We start from the raw sequence: 18,272 nt of genomic DNA on the forward strand, positions 1-18,272 counted from the left end.
GCCGCGGCTGCAGCTGACTGTACCGGGATGCCGGCATCCACAGCCACTCCGTCTTGGAGGGATTGAGCTTGAGCCTGTTTCTCCCCATCCAGACCCGTACGGCTTCCAGACACCAGGACAGCACTTCGATAGCTTCATTGGGGTGGTCCGGTGTGGAAAAGTACAGCTGAGTATCATCAGCGTACAGCTGGTACCTCACACCGAAACCACTGATGATCTCACCCAGCGGCTTCATGTAGATGTTGAACAAGAGGGGCAAGAGAATCGACCCCTGAGGCACCCCACAATGAGGCGTCTCGGGGCCGACCTCTGCCCCCCCGTCAACACCGTCTGCAACCGATCAGAGAGATAGGAGGAGAACCACCGATAAACGGTGCCTCCCACCCCCAATCCCTCCAACCGGTGCAGCAGGATACGATGGTCGATGGTATCAAAAGCTGCTGAGAGGTCTAATAGGACCAAGGCAGAGGAATAACCCCTATCCCTGGCCCTCCAGAGATCATCAACCAACGCGACCAAAGCCGTCTCAGTGCTGTATCCGGGCTGAAAGCCGGACTGGAACGGGTCTAGATAGACGGTTTCCTCCAGGTACTGGGGTAGCTGACATGCCACCACACTCTCTACAACCTTCACCGCGAAGCGAAGGTTGGAGACCAGACGATAATTACCTAAAACAGCTGGGTCCAGGGAAGGCTTCTTGAGGAGAGGCCTCACCACCGCCTCTTTCAAGGCGGCTGGAAAGACCCCCTCCAACAAAGAAGCATTCGTAATCCCCTGGAGCCAGCCTCGTGTCACCTCCTGTGCGGCCAGCACCAACCAGGAGGGACACGGGTCCAGTAAACATGTGGTGGCGTTCAACCTACCCAGCAACCTGTCCACATCCTCGGGAGCCACAGGGTCAAACTCATCCCAAACAGTCTCAACAAGACGGCTCTCTGACATCTCGCCTGGATCTACCCAATTTTGGTCCAAGCCGTCCCGAAGCTGAACGATTTTGTCGTATAGATAACCACTAAACTCCTCGGCACGTCCCTGCAACGGGTCATCCCGCTCCCCCTGTTGAAGGAGAGAGCGAGTCACCCGAAACAGGGCGGCCGGGCGGTTATCTGCCGACGCAATGAGGGAGGAGACGTAGCAACGTCTCGCTTCCCTCATTGCCACTAGGTAGGTCCTAGTATAGGACCTAACTAGTGTCCGATCAGCCTCCGAACGACTGGACCTCCAAGAACTCTCTAGGCGTCTTCTCCGGCGTTTCATCCCCCTCAGCTCCTCGGAAAACCAGGGAGCTGGTTGAGACCTGCGCCGGGTCAGAGGCCGCAAAGACACGACACAGTCTAAGGCCCCCGCCGCAGCCCGTTCCCAGGCCGCAACGAGTTCCTCGGCCGTGCCGTGAGCCAGACCCTCAGGAAACGGCCCAAGCTCCATCTGGAACCTCTCCGGGTCCATCAGGCGCCTGGGACGGAACCAACGTATTGGTTCCATTCCCTGCAGTGTTGAGTGGTGGTCAGAAAGTCCAGGCGAAGGAGAAAGTGATCTGACCATGACAAAGGTCAATCTTGCATGTCTGAAAGTATTTCTCCCCTTCTGTCCTTTTAGTCTCCGGAAAACTAGGAAGGATGCCTTTTCAAAGGTTTCCCATACCTTCCCCTTTCTGTGGACTGAGATATTTTTACATTCCAGTTGTCCACTTAGCAATTCTCCCTCATGTCTCTCAAGGTCATTCCCACATACCATTACAGTTAGCAATTGGGTTAGAAAGACTGTAAAATATAGTCTTTCTATACTTTAATAGAAAGACAATATACAAAATTATGAACTTTCTCATACTTCATGCCATCAGAAATTTAGAAATTGGAGAACGGGTCTAGATTATTACTTCCCTTTGCTTGCAATCAGACAATTTTTAACTTACAAACCAAAAACAACAGCAGGAAAAACAGCAGATACTGCTCTTCCACTAATTTAAAGCTACTTGGTTCAGTGTTATTGCATATTTACTGGGTGTTCTTATTTTCATGGACTAACAGATGCCTTTTATTACCTTGCTTCTTATCATGGTCTGATTGTTTGCTTTTTTTTAAAAAAAATGTTCTGCAATTATTTTTAAAAAGTGCTTTAATCTTAGCTGGAGTATTTTGGTCAACTGGTAAATCCATCTTGTGTCAATTTCCTCCTTTTTTTGCAGAAGAAAAAAGAAAAGTTATTCTGGATCACTTATTTTGTTATTAATCCAGAGACTATTTCAGAAGACATGATTAATATAAACAACTAGAAAGTGGAACAAAGACCTGTTCATCAGCCCTATTAGTAAACATCAAGATAAAGTTGACAAAGGTAGAATGGGATTAGGTAGCTTGATGTTTTAACTTGTTTGATGATTCATGTAGGCAAGAAATCTGAGAAGTGGTTTTTCATAAAATCCTCTGCCATTAGACTTCATTTTTTGTGCCCTGGGACTATTCTAATTACTTTGTTCCATCCTGCCTAACACTAACCAACCCACAGTCAACTAACCATGCCTTTTTAGGCTTCTCCTCCTCTTCCTCCTCCTGCTCCCCCAAACAACCTAGGTCAGTATTCTGGATCAAGTGAGCAGGAACCTTCCAGTTGGTTCTATTGAATTGCCCAGTTGGGGTTTCTTCCCCGCCCCCCCTTTTCTTCTGATTTTGAGATTCCCTCATGTTTGCTTCCTCTTCTCAGTGGGTAATGCCACTGGTATATATAAAGACCCATTCAGAGAATGAGTTTGAAACCTTTGCCATTCTTGGGCCTGGAAGATATTTAAACTAGAGTTTTCATAATCCTCTAACCATTGGCCTTGCTCACTTTGATCAATAAGACATGAAGTGTTCTAATATCTCAGGGGCTTCCACCAAGAAGAGGGAGTCAACTAATTCTCTAAGGCACCTGAAGGCAGAAGGCAGACAAGAAGCAATTGATGGAAACTAACCAAGGAGAGAAGCAGTTAAGGAGAAATTTCCTGATAGAACAATTAATCAGTGGAACAACTTGCTTCCAAAAGTGGTGAATGTTTCAACACTGGGATTTTTTAAGAAGAGATTGGGCTATCATTTGTCTGAAATGGTATAGGATTTTCTGCCTGAGCAGGGGGTTGGACTAGAAGACCTCCAAGATCCCTTCCAACTCTGTTATTCTGTTAAATATTAGACATGTATTTGGTACAGAGCTATTCATATTTTTCCTCTCAATGCAAAGAGTGTTCTGTGTTCCCAGCATTCAGGTGCCTTCAAAACCAAGATTCAAAAAATTGCTTGAGGAATTGGAGAGAACTTGATTGAGATGCTCAGCATTTTTGTCACACCATATATTAATTTTACTAGTTCATCTTGTCTGTTATTTATTAATTATATATTCAGGTAACCCCCCTTTTATGCTGTGTTCATAAGGGTAGTCCTTTTAATGTGCTGAGCATGAAGATCATCCTCTAGGGCTCCCCAAAAGCTGTCCTGTGGGCAGAGTGTGATTTGTCAGAAAGAACAAATGATATCAGGACATACACTTTATTTTCCCAAGCTTCACTCCTAGTGACATTTGGCCTCTTGGAGGAGATGGAGATTGAATTATATGCGTTTCCCTGCTTCTTGATCAGCTTCTTGATATAGAGACTATCTTGGTGGAAGGCAAACTGATGTTGGTAAAACAATAAGATTGGAAAACCAGCTATTTATACTCTTCCAAAGAGTAGTGTGGCTGTATGAGGGGTTATTTATAAAACATGTCACTTCCAGTTTTTTATCTTTGTAGAATTAAAATCTGGTCTTAAACTAGCAGGTTTTGGGGGTTGTTTGTATTGTAATCATTAACATTCCCTGATGTTTTAAAACAACATTTATCATTTGCAATGATAAATCACCAATTACTTCTTCTCTCCAAAATTTGATTTCCCACTAATTAATATGTTATTTAATTAATTAAATTAATTAATCCTGAATTAATTTGGGAAAAGAATTATGTGTATATTTCAAAGAAGCATCGCTACAAAATCATTTTTAGTCACTATTCAATGAGTCATTTATTGAAATATTGTGAATGATTATGTCAATTAAGCTATTTTAGCCTAATTGACATAATCATATTTTATAGATATTTATAGATATTTTATAGATATTTAAAGATATTTTAGCCAAGATGGCGCCAACGAAGGCTGCCTCGGTGAAATGCTCTCTAATTGTTTCTTTATTTCTAATAATGTTGTACCTTGATGAACGTATCTTTTCTTTTATGTACACTGAGAGCATATGCACCAAGACAAATTCCTTGTGTGTCCAATCACACTTGGCCAATAAAATTCTATTCTATTCTATTCTATTCTATTCTATTCTATTCTATTCAAAGTGGGTGTCGGACTGTTTATTGGGTGCCTCCCTGCTATAGCTAATAATGAATAATTGCAGTTACAATTCTTCAGTTGCACCTGGCTTTTAGATATACTGATTTTTTTTTTAAAAAAAGCTTTCCTTCTTCCACATATTTTATCACATATATGTGCTAATTTTTGACAAAATTTTCCATTAAGATGGACTTTGTAAAAAAAATATACAAATAGAATGAGACTATTGCCTTATACACTGTAAGCCGCCCTGAGTCTTCGGAGAAGGGCGGGGTATAAATGTAAACAAAAAAAAAAAAAAATTATAAAAATCAATAATTATAACTAGGGACATTATCATTTTAAAGCCAAATCCATGATAGTTTTGCTAACCCTAGATTATGTATCACTGAGACAGCCGAGGGGGTAGTTCTGCCAAAGTTGCTTTATTTCTTCTAAAAAACCCTTTTGCGTTCAGAAGAAACAACTATTTAACAGCTTAACATGTTCGGGGATGCAATTTATTTTACTTCTTGAGTATGTATCATTCCTCTGTACTAATAAAGCAGATGTATTAAAAAGTAAGATAAAATAAAAGGGGATTAATTTAATTTAGGGAAAGATACACTCAATATGCAATTTCCTGAATGAGGATCACAAAACCAGCAACTCTAGAACTAATAAATGTTTTGAAAACCTTAGTGCGCCACCTACTGACTAATTTGATATAACATTTTTATTTTTCTTATTCTAATACAGAAGACCAAACCAAGAACGCTTGTTTCCAAATACTCATTTTAAACAGCAGATTGACCAATACCTGAAGCAGGGTAGAGATAAGCAAGTTTTGGCACTTTTGTTGGGAAACCAATTTATGGGTTGTGATACTTGGAACAGCATTCCTTAGGGGATACTTAGCAGTTGACTAAGAAGCTTTCAACATTTCATCTAGTAATCTCTTGTGATCTTCCTCCCTCTCTTCTTACATTTTTAATCTGCGAATAACATACAGGCTGATTTGAAAACATTTCTGCTATCCAAAATAAAGCAACGAAAAACGAAGATATCAGAAAGACAGAGACTACAAAATGGATGAAGAGTGAGTTAAAGAGACAATGGTGGTATGGGCAAAGAATTTTGAGTACAATATTGAATTGGAAAAGTGGGAAAAATTGTGAGAAAGAAATAGAAAATTAACCCTGGCCATATCATACAAGAAAAACTTATATAAAATGTTCTATAGGTGGCATCTACCACCAGCAAGATTGCCCAAAATGTATAGAAATTTATCACCGAAATGCTGGAAATGTGACTAATCACCAGGCACCTACTAACATATGGGTGGACATGTAGAAAAGCAAAAGATTATTGGTGAAAGGTTCAGATGTGGCTGGAAAAAATGATTGGACAAAGAGTGGAATTCAAATCAGAAATATTTTTATTAGGAATCATAGCAGAAGATTACAGTAAAGGGTTAACATAGTTAATACTGCATATCATAACGGCAGCGAGAATGGTATATCCCCAACAATGGAAGAATGAGAATATTCCTCTAGAAAGAAAGATAATAAAGAAAATATTAGACTGTGATAGATTGACGCTAGAAGTAAAACATAAAGGAGAGACAGAATACAAGATTTGGAATAGATTTTACCAATGGTTGGATTTGAGAAATGGAAGTCAGAACAGGAAATAACTAGGATGTGTAGACCAAAAGATGATATAATATATATAAATATAAGGGTATATAGGGGGTCAAATATGTGTATATAATTAGCAAGATATGCTGAATATATAAGACATTTGTGTTATACTTTAGTGTGTATGGTGGAGATAACACCAGGATGGTCGCACTATGTCCAATTTTTTTTAATATGATATAAATTAAAAAAAATAAAAAAGTAAGAAAGGCAGAGATATTAAAATACACCATTAAATTTGCACAGAATTGTTTTAAACAATATTTTGCATCAGATTTGAGGGAAATGTAGGCATAGTTCACAATGCCACATATTGTCTAGTTTCTCATTCCTTGGTTTTAGGATTTTTTCCCCTCATTCAATCATATCCAATTCTCAGAGACCGCCTAGACAACTCCTGGCAGTTTTCTTAGAAAGATTTTTCAGAAGTGGTTTACCATTGTCTCTTTCCAAGGGCTGAGAAATAGAGACTCACCCAAGGTCACTCCAGTTGGCTTTGTGACTAAAGCAGAGTTAGAATTCATGCTCTCCTGACTCCTAGCTCTCAGGCTTAAGATATGGGTTTCCAAAAGATAAAGCATTGATGAAGCTACGATAGTTGGGGCAACTTGTAGCTTCCATGTGTTCCTCAACTATTCCTCTTAGCATTCTTCATCATTAGCAGCCTCTGAGACACTTGGGATTTTATAGAATGACTAGCTGGATACCCGTGCTTTGCTACTTATTGTTGTGGTCCGCTGGCAGCCTGCAGAGTTGGACAGTGAGGAGGTTGGGGAGGAACATGGGCCAGTCTTGGAGTCAGGGGAAGGCTCGGACAAGGGCTCTGCGTTGGAGGCAGAGAGGGGACCCAGGGCCATCTGGTAGTTATATGTTGCCTCCGAAGCCTCTGGAATCTGACATCAGCAAGGCAGAAGAACAATGTGACCTGTTCCCAGTGTGCGCATGCACAGAGCTGCCAGAAGGCAAGAACAATTAAGGAAAAAAAGGGTGACTCGGGAGTAAGGCTTGGAGTTGATTGGCCCCTCCCATAAGACATAAAAGAAGACCAAATGAATGTGAGCCTTTGCAGGGAGCAATTAGTTCATATAGTCAATTCAAGCTCTGAGAAGGCCATTTGACTTTGGCCTTGCAAAACTAATTGACAATTAGGTATCTGGCAGCGTTTCAAGGGAGATAAAGGTAGGTGCTTACCAACATTATCCTGAAAGACTGTGTCAACTCAAGCAGACATCTGTTGGAATCTTCACAGACTATTTGTGAATCATTACAGGCTGTGAATGATCATAATTCACAGCCGTCTCAATAAAAGAAGTTTTTTGGGACTAAAATTGTGATTTATGCTTTCTCAGGAAGCCCAGGTCAGAACACTTATGATCATTTTTCACACTTACGACCATTGTAGCAATCCCCATGCTCGTGACAGACTCTCATTGTCATCATCACCAACAAAGTATATCTGGAGAAATGAAGGCTGCTGCTGAGGTCCCGCCATGATACTCCCTATCCTGTGGTAGACCTGCCCCTGCACTTTGAATGTTGGCATAAAATTTCCCTCCTTCACCTCTCTGGCTCCAAAAGACATCATCTTGAAGCATCCATTGTACTTCTGGGCAGCAGAAAGACAGTCTTTTCCCTTTAACTGCTGTTACAGTAGAAAGAACAGATTTGTCTGAACTGAGGTGGTTAGTGTAAGAAGTGAGATGGGGCTGGGACACTATATAGGAGAAATTTGGTTCACAATCTGTTGGCTCTGTTAGTGATTGAAACACATAAGGGAATAACTCTCCTGCTACCTTAAGTCCAGAGGCAGTTCCATAGGTGGAAGGCATAGACATTTTGGTGAGGTACTGACCAGTGGTGAAATCTAATTTTTTTATTACCGGTTCTGTGGGCATGGCTTGGTGGGCGTGGCAGGGGAAGGATACTGCAAAATCTCCATTCCCACTCCACTCCAGGAGAAGGATACTGTAAAATCCCCATTCCCTCCCCACTCCTGGGGGAAGGATATTTGAAAATCTCCATTCCCACTCCACTCTGGGGCCAGCCAGAAGTGATATTTGCCAGTTCTCTGAACTACTCAAAATTTCTGCTACTGATTCTCCAAACTGCTCAACATTTCTGCTACCGGTTCTTCAGAACCTGTCAGAACCTGCTGGATTTCACCCCTGATACCGATGTTTAGTACTGTAAGGAGCCTGAGATGGAATGTGAGGCAAGTGGCAGTTGGAACTTTTCAGGTGGGGAGGGGGAGTAGAACGTCTAACTCCTTTGCATCACAGCATGTTAATATACTGTATATGAATATACTGTATTTGAAATACTAATGATCTGATGGTCATTTTGAAAAATCCTTCGTTAGCGAGCACCTAGAAGCCAAGAGAAATGTACGTGCCAAATTTCAAGTTTGTAGGCTTTACCGTTATGGAGTTTTCATGAATGGATTCAGCTTTTATATATATAGATAAAGTTGCCAGAGGATATGAGACATGCTACATTTATGAATTCAACTTAAAGTAAATTAGTGTCTTACTCCCTGCTTCAATAGATTAGTGAAGGACAGTTCACCATATCCCTGTATTACAAACTCAGCTGTCAAAATTGCCTTAGCTTTTGGAAGAGGGTGTGTGTGTGTGTGCCATTCAATTTCATTTCTTGTCCTCTGAGATGAACACAAAACAGGTCCAGGGTTTTAGTCTTGAAGAGTATGATATTTTCTCCTTAACTATTTTATTTCAGAGATTTAAGAAATCTAATTCCCTCAATCTTTCCAGTTACTTGTCCAGGAGTATTGGTAGGGTCTAGTAAAAAAAAGTCAAAGTGGCAACAGAATGGTACAATTGAAGCTCTCCTCATTTTTATAGTGTCACAGGTGCATAAAGAACACACCTTAACACACCAGTTCTGGTCATCCTTATCTCTTCTTTGAAGTTACTTGATTTATTTAAATTTTTTGTAAGATCTTTGTAGCAAGCATATCAGATTACTGACTCATATTTAGCTTACTTCCAACTGCAATTCCATGATTCAGCATTTTCTGTGCATTTTATTTCTTTTTCTGATCAAATTCAACATTCTTTTGCCAAATTTCCTTCAGTTTTCTCTCTGAAATAATATCTATCTAATGGCAGCAGTCCATCCTTTAGGTAACTGGGCTACATTATCTAGGATGATTCATCCAAATAATTTAGACCAGTTGTAATTTATCAGTATCTGGAGAATCCTTCCATCTTACCTTAAGGAATGTCACTCTATAGAAGGGCTAAGCGGGAAAGAAACCACTGCTCTCTGTCACTTGAAGAAGTCAAATAATTTTGGCAAATGATACAGTAACCCTTGCTTATTGAATTGGATCATCTTATAAAGTCATTATTTGATTCACTGCATTATTGAAAATGGTTACATCTCAGTCCTGGTAAGAGAGTATTTACAATCATCTGGATATTTCAGAGTGGATCTCAAAGTTCCACACATCAGAAACCAAGTGTTCTGAGGGGAAATATCTGTCATGGAAATTAATAACAAGATCTTTACTAACAACGTTCCTGCTGCAAACCTTTCTTTAAAAATGATGGTAAATCTGTGAAGTATCCCAAAAGTAATTATGCCCTTGTTCCCCCCACTTCCAAATAAAATCATATTGACATGATCACACTTTAAATAATTCAGACCGTATTAACATTTAGTCCCACTGCAATTATTTTTTTCAAGCCACATAAAATACCACTGTCTTGCTATAAACAACAGGTGGTATGCATGCTTCTTTGCAAAGTGAGCATTCATCGGATAATTGGATAATTGAAGAGAAAATCATTTGTTGGTACTTTTCTACTATGTAATTAGCCTATTTATATGTGTTCTTTCTAATTCAGCTTTTTCTATCAGGAAAGCTGGTCTAATCCACAAACTATTTCTCCTCATAAATTAAAAAAAAATGTCATAAACTTTATGAAGTTTATATTCTAGAAACATGTCAAATCAAAACGAAGTAACATGTTTCTTTAAAACTGGATTCCACCTTTGGTTGTAATTTGTTCAGCCTCTGAGAACTGTCAGGGATGATTTACTGATATAGATGGTGGTGTTTTGGTTTGCTATATTGAAGAAAGTAAAATGCAGTTTTAGGAAGCATGGTAATGATGGTAAGCAAAAGGAACCAAGAAAATCCATGGTTATTCCCCAAAACTGGTGCATCAAACTAAACACAATGGGAATTATGGCTTCCCAGGTCTCTTTCTATGATTGTCTAATTACAGTAATTTGGAAGTCCCTAGGATATGAAGGAAATGTATTTCATAAACAAGTAGCAAAACAGCCAAGTGGCCTGAGGTTGTATTCGTAGTTTGTATTTTTCTTTTTCAATGTTTAAAGATTGTTTTGCTAAAAATGAATAATGCTATATATTTTTAAACAAACAAAAATAGCCAGGTGGCCTACATTCTGTTACTTTCAAATCTACATGAAATAAAAATCATATTGAAATATAAAAATCATCAGGCCAGAAATGCACTAACAAGGGAGATAAGAGCAGCAAAAAGAAGCTACTCTGAAAAGCTAAAGAATCAATTTTCAGCAAATGAACCAGCAAACATGTGGAAAACTCTTAAAAATATCACCGGCTATGGCAAACCTCCTTCCCAGGCTGAAGGTAATCAACAACTGGCAGATGACCTGAATGAGTTTTACTGCAGGTTTGAAAGGAAACTACAGCCACCTATCTCCACAACCCCCATCTCAGACACAGCAACAACAGCCAAGCCTCCTACAACTGACCCCATTTCATTGGGTTCACAACCCCTAGTGATCACAGAAAAGGAAGTGCAGGACCTATTTCACAGACAAAAGCCAGGAAAAGCGCCAGGCCCAGACAAGATAACTCCTTCTTGCTTAAAAGTCTGTGCTGACCAATTGGCCTCCATCTTCACCCATATTTTCAATAAATCACTAGAGATGTGCTATGTTCCTTCTTGCTTCAAACGCTCTACCATCATCCCAGTGCCGAAGAAGCCCACCATCAAGGAACTGAATGACTACAGACCAGTTGCTCTAACATCTGTAGTCATGAAAACCTTTGAAAGGCTAGTGCTTTCCTACCTGAAAACCATCACGAATCCGCTTTTAGACCCCTTGCAATTTGCATACCGAGCAAATAGATCAACAGATGATGCTGTTAATATGGCTCTGCACTACATCCTACAACATCTTGAGTCTCCAAAGACCTATGCAAGGGTCCTCTTTGTAGACTTTAGTTCAGCATTCAATACCATCATTCCAGACATTCTTCTAACTAAGCTAAACCAGCTACAGGTACCGGAACAGACTTGTAAGTGGATCACAAGCTTCCTAACAAACAGGAAGCAGCAGGTGAAGCTAAGCAAGATCACATCAAATACCTGTACAATTAGCACAGGGGCCCCCAAGGCTGTGTGCTCTCCCCACTTCTCTTCTCTCTGTATACCAATGACTGCATCTCCAATGATCCATTTGTTAAGCTACTGAAGTTCGCAGATGACACAACAGTGATTGGTCTCATTCGAGACAATGACGAATCCGCATATAGACGAGAGGTCAAATGACTAGCCTTGTGGTGCAACCAAAACAATCTGGAACTGAACACACTCAAAACCGTAGAAATGGTGGTAGATTTTAGGAAAAACCCTTCCATACTTCCACCTCTCACAATACTTGACAACACAGTATCAACAGTAGAAACCTTCAAATTTCTGGGTTCTATCATATCGCAAGATCTCAAATGGACAGCTAACATCAAAAACATCATTAAAAAAGGACAACAAAGAATATTCTTTCTGCGCCAACTCAGTAAGCTCAAACTGCCCAAGGAGCTGCTGATCCAGTTCTACAGAGGAATTATTGAGTCTGTCATTTGCACCTCTATAACTGTCTGGTTCGGTTCTGCAACCCAACAAGAAAAACACAGACTTCAGAGGATAATTAGAACTGCAGAAAAAATAATTGCTACCAACTTGCCTTCCATTGAGGACCTGTATACTGCACGAATCAAGAAGAGCCGTGAAAATATTTGCAGATCCCTCGCATCCTGGACATAAACTGTTTCAACTCCTACCCTCAGACGACGCTATAGAGCACTGCACACCAGAACAACTAGACACAAGAACAGTTTTTTCCCGAAGGCCATCACTCTGCTAAACAAATAATTCCCTCAACACTGTCAGACTATTTACTGAATCTGCACTACTATTAATCGTTTCATAGTTCCCATCACCAATCTCTTTCCACTTATGACTGTATGACTATAACTTGTTGCTGGCAATCCTTATGATTTATATTGATATATTGATCATCAATTGTGTTGTAAATGTTGTACCTTGATGAACGTATCTTTTCTTTTATGTACACTGAGAGCATATGCACCAAGACAAATTCCTTGTGTGTCCAATCACACTTGGCCAATAAAATTCTATTCTATTCTATTCTATTCTATTCTATTCTATTCTATTCTATTGTGTTCTGGCCAAAGATGTTTATCTCCAGAGTAGACATCAACATCTCCAGAAGTTCTCCACAAACCTTCAATCTAATCCATCGGTTTCAACCACTCATTCAATGATCATTCAAACCTGTGATAAGGAGAGGGGGGACTTATGACAGGTTCTTGGAGTTCTGGCCATTGCAGTATTCCTATGGTCATGTGGTCACAATTTCTGAGATTACCTGCGAACGTCCTCCAAGCAAAGTCAATGGGAAGCTTGCAAGAATTTGGAAGCCATGATAATGTGAGGTCCTTCCATCATGACCCACAAGGTCCTCACTTAATAATGGTAACAGACTGACAGAATTGCCATTGCTAAGTGATGTGGTCAAATGATCATGCTTTACGAGTGTGTTGCTTAGCAATGGCAATTCTGGTCCCAGTTGTTATCATAGCCTGAGGACTACCTGCACTCTGTTAAGATTGGGCATGTACAGTATACAAAAACAGAGCAAGAAATCCCACTGTGAATAACGATTCATTCTCAAAACTTTGAGTGGAGCTCAGGGCATTGTGTGTTACAGGAATATGCTCCTGATTTCATTACAGTCAGTTGATTTTGTGATAATTTTTTTTTAAATTAAAATTGTCAAGGAGAATGGCAAGTTCTAAAATTCAGTATATATTTAGTTGTAAATTATAAGTTGACAAAGTTCTGATCCTGCTTCTGTGCTTGCTTATTTTAAATGGAAGTGTAACCGATCTTAGTGTATTGCTATTAATATATTTTTTATTCTATGTATGCTTCTGGATTTAGAAAGCTTTTTTTTTTTAAAAAATATCATCACTGTAAGATTTGTTAGTTCTACAAACTTCAGGACTTATTTGCTTATTGTATACTTATTTTATACACATTTCTGGACATAGGGAATTAAATATGCTTATATGTGTCCTACATGTGCAAAAGAAACAGGGTGGGGGTGGGGTAGAGATTTCTAGTCAGTACTGATTACTGAAGTCTGCCTAGACAAGTCCCTGCAGTTTTCTTAGCAAGATTTTCGAAAGTGGTTTGCCATTGCCTCCTTCTTAGGGCTGAGAGGAGGTCACCCAGCTGGCTTTTGTAACTCAAACTCCCTGTTTCTCACTCAGTGCCTTAACCACTGACTAGACCAAAGTGGAAGTGGGGGAGGAGAGTTGTCTTTCTGGAAAGACTAGAGAAACGAATTAGAAAAATTCATTGTGGAGTGTTTTTTTTTTTTTGTTTACATTTATACCCCGCCCTTCTCCGAAGACTCAGGGCGGCTTACAATGTATAGGGCAATAGTCTCATTCTATTTGTATATATTTACAAAGTCAACTTATTGCCCCCCCAACAATCTGGGTCCTCATTTTACCTACCTTATAAAGGATGGAAGGCTGAGTCAACCTTGGGCCGGGCTCGAACCTGCAGTAATTGCAGGCTTTGTGTTCTTAATAACAGGCCTTACCAGGCAGAGCTAAACCGGCCCATTTTGGCATGATATTCTCGGTAATGTATGTATTTCTAAAAATTAAGATTCCTACAAATTATGACAAATTTAATTTGATTACTGTTTTAGAAAATTACTATCTTATCCAATAGCAAGAGGAAGTGAGTGAGGAAATAGATTGGTAGAGTCCAAAAAGTTAACTGCAATAGGTTTGCCTTGCTTTTTGAAGTGGCTAGATTTGTTTAAAATGTTTTTGGGGCCTTGAATATGACATTACTTGCATTCATTCCCTATTAATCTCCAAAATTAGAATCATAGCCTTGGAAGAGGCCACAGATGTTGTCTACTGCAACTGTCTGTTCAATGGATGATCTACCGGATCTACCACCTGACAAACAATACCCATCCTGTTTAAAAATCTCTAACAAAAGCACGCACATCAAGTGGTAGTCTGACAGCTTATAAAGTCAGATGTTTCAGCTGATGTCTAGCTTCCTTGTACTTTAAACCAATTGGTTCAGATCAGCAGTGGATTAAATAGAAGATCCCTTAGCCTTTATTTTCCATAGATAAGGAGAAACACATATCTTAACATTCAGGGTGAGCGTGAGGATGAATCTGTCTCCCTTTTGCTCACCTGAAGTGTATTTTTAAAAAATATATTTCCATTTTTTCATTCATTTCCCCCCTTCCCCATTTAGATGAAAGAATATATGGGAGGAAAGTACAATAATAGATAAAATTCAAGCCTTGTGCTTTACTAGAAATTAAACAATTTTTTTCCTTTTTTCCTTTTTCCCCTTTTTCCTTTAATTTGGTAGTTTACACCTAGAAACTCTTAACAAAATACCCAAAGAAAAATTACCACACACTATTCCTAAGATGGCGGATTGCCCATTAACCTCAGAAGCTGTTTCATCTATTTCAGGGGTGTCAAACTCGATTTCATTGAGGGCTGCATCAGGGTTGTGTTTGACCTCAGGGGCTGGGATGGGTGTGGCCAGCTTTACATCACTCGTGATGGGGGCATCTGTGGTGGGCCAAGCGCTCTGCCAGCGAAAACGGGCTCCCGAGTCCTTTTTCAGCCGTGATGGCCTCCTGCTGCCCTCTGCCAGTGAAAACGGTGGCTCCCCAAGCTCCATTTTCTCTGGCAGAGGTGTCATGGCTGAAAACGGAGCCTGGGAGGGTCACATGTGGCCCTCCCCAGCTCCACTTTCACTGGCAGTCACCATGGGTGGGTCCTTTGCTGTTTCTAGGGCAGTGTTGTGACCTAGGCCCAGGTAGTTATTACCAGACACAATCAGTCCTAAACTAAGAGTTTATTAGAGCAGCTGAGAATTACTTCATTCTCAGCTTAGTCCAAATTAATTCCAAAACAAATCCTTCAGAAAAAGTCATTCGGCCTTATCACAAACCTTTATCTTCTTTGGCACCCTGCCAGAGGGTTTTCTTGGCAAAGCCCCACGAAATTCAGAAACAAGAGATGCCAATTAGAAATCAAAGTAGCAACATTGCTTTCCTACAAAGAGCCCAAGAGCTGTTGTTGCTCTTTTAAGCCTTATGGGAGGGGCCAATCATCTCCTGGCCTTACTCCCAAGTCATCCTTTTTGCTTTAGCTGCTCTTCACAAATGTGCACTAGGAACAGGCTCCTGTTCCTCTGCCTCTCTGCTATCCATCTCTGGAGGCTCTGGACTCCGCGCATCGCTCTCAGATGGCCCTGGCCCTATCTCTGCCTCCAACACAGAGCCTTCGTCCGGGCCTTCCCCAGTCTAGCACTGGCCCATGGTACTCCCCAGCCTCCTCACTGTCCAACTCCGCTGCTAGCTCCGCTGGCTGCTGGTGGACCACAACAGGCAGTCCCGCAGGCTGGATCCAGGCCCCGGGCCTTGAATTTGACACCCCTGATCTATTCTTATGTCATAGCATAAGAGGAGACCTTTGCCCTATCAAATCTTTTTGGGCTTTAGACTCTAGTATACTCAAGTATTATGACCAATGGAGACACATATCAGATGGTGGAATTCAGAAACACCTGGAAATCTTAGGATTTCCAGATATAAATTAAGAACTCTCTAAGCAGTTTACAAAGTCAGCACATTGCCCCCAACAATCAGTCCACATTTTACCGACCTCGGAAGGATGGAAGGCCATCCTCTCACTTGAGCCAGTGAGAATCGAATCTGTGGAAGTGAACATTTTTATTCCTGTCCTATAAATGGGATTATGTGATGAGAATAATTCTATGCCATAATTATTAGATGTAGTCATTCAGCGTATGAATGCTTCAATATTTACATTCTCAAAATTGGTATTTTCTGTATTTTATATCTGAAATTTTGCTTAACCTTCCAAACCTGGCTATATGTTACTTAGTTTCTCCAGAGTATTAAAGTGACTTCCTTTAAGTCTATTTTGTGTTTGGTCAAAACTCAGACAAAGCCTGAGGTTGGGGAGACATATTTTATACAATTGCTATGTTACAATAAAATCAGTGATATTGTTGTTTAAGATATTTACATATTCATTTAAGGAACAATATTTTAGGAAATGTAGAACATGGCTGTGAAGAATAACACCCATGACACATTTGATTTAAGGATTAGGTAATGGGAACTGCAACTTAATTGGATTTCAACACAAAAGCTAATTATTTCATTGTAGCTCCAGAAAAAGGATTATTCAAATTAAAATCTAGTTCAGGGAATCTAGAAGGGAGCATCGCAAGCATAGAAACACATTAGTGTTGTGTATCGATTTAAAGTTTTAACATGGTTTTCATATGATGGTTTGCCATAACTATCGGCTATTTTGAAAATACAGTGGTCTTCTGAAGAAATAATACTTGTTCTAATTAAATAAAATCATTCTATAGCTTATATGTTTATTTATTTTTTGTAGAAATACCCTTTCTTAGTTTGTTTTGCAACAAAGTACAACTTCTCAGATTTGTGTTTCAGCATGTTTGCAGGCAGAATATCATAACTTCCAGACGCTGATTAAATATTTCCACATCCTCTTTAACTGGTTGGGAAAGAATGTGTCTCATACATTCCTAAACTGTAGACATTTTTTCAAACTTTCAAAAAGGAATTACAAATCAGCCTCTCCAGTCCACCCAAATATGAGTTTAGATCTAATATAAAATATCTCGAGAAATACTGTTTTTTTAAAATGGATGATTTCAAAAAAGCTTTCAAGAATTGTTTTCTAGAACACTAGTTTTAAGTAAGCATAGGCACTAGGGGTAACTGTACATGTAAAACAGATGCATATATCCATACAACAGCACTGCCTGTAAAAAGATATATTTATTTACAGGTTCTTTTACCCTCAGTAATGAAATCCAGTAAGTCAATTTGTTCATAATAAAAAGTTGTTTTACATATTATTTACAAGTATCCAAATATATTTAGTCTGTCACTGCTGTTGACTATACCTTCTCACAGAATTTGAGATGGGAGAGTTTACTGCAATGATGTACATTCAAAGAATAAATTGTGGATATGTAGTGTTTTTGGCACATCTAACTTCATATTTTCTACTGAGCTTGGTACATACAGTAGTCTGTTGTCAAAGAATGTCACAAGGGTGGACAGAATGCAGGTGGTTCTTCAAACTATTCTTTGGCATCTGAAGATTCAAAAAAAACTATCAAGTAGAAAAATGGAAAAGAATCTTAAATTTGCTATTTTATTTCTCATAATTTGCACTAGAATTGTTTTGCTAAGCTCTTAGGTCTGATATTTAGATGTCAGTTCTTTTTAGGTCCTTCAATTAATTTACATACACCATGTCTTAATTTTTATTATTTCCTGTAGAATATGTTCAAAATCTGTCTACATTAAAATGCCATTTCCTGAAAGACATCATAGAAATGGACGCATGAACATTCCTGAAATATATTGCACATGTTTATGATCTCTATAGCAGAAACTGGAAGATAGATTCTAAAATTCTAGTAGGTATGTATATTGTCTTGATGTCCATTTACATCATACACTCACAGTAGTAAGCATTCTTTTTTTAAAAAAAAACCCATGGTCAATTAATCCATAAGTCTGTCACAGATGTATCAAGTACAATTTTGATATTTTAAAAGGAGGAAAAATACTATTATCATCTGCAATATTTTGCTCCACTAAGTGGAGATATTTACAAAAAAGGCCATTCACAAAATAGATTTTAAGTTTCTGTTCCCTTTTAAACCAAAACATAATAAAAATGGTTTTACTATTCTTAAAAATATGCAGTTGAAACATAGAGTGTTTACTGGACAGTCTGTTTAAAAAGTTAAGAGGTTTGGAGAAAAATCTCAAACTATATA

This window comes from Ahaetulla prasina, chromosome 1, assembly GCF_028640845.1.
Source record: "Ahaetulla prasina isolate Xishuangbanna chromosome 1, ASM2864084v1, whole genome shotgun sequence".
Classification (NCBI taxonomy): Eukaryota; Metazoa; Chordata; class Lepidosauria; order Squamata; family Colubridae; genus Ahaetulla; species Ahaetulla prasina.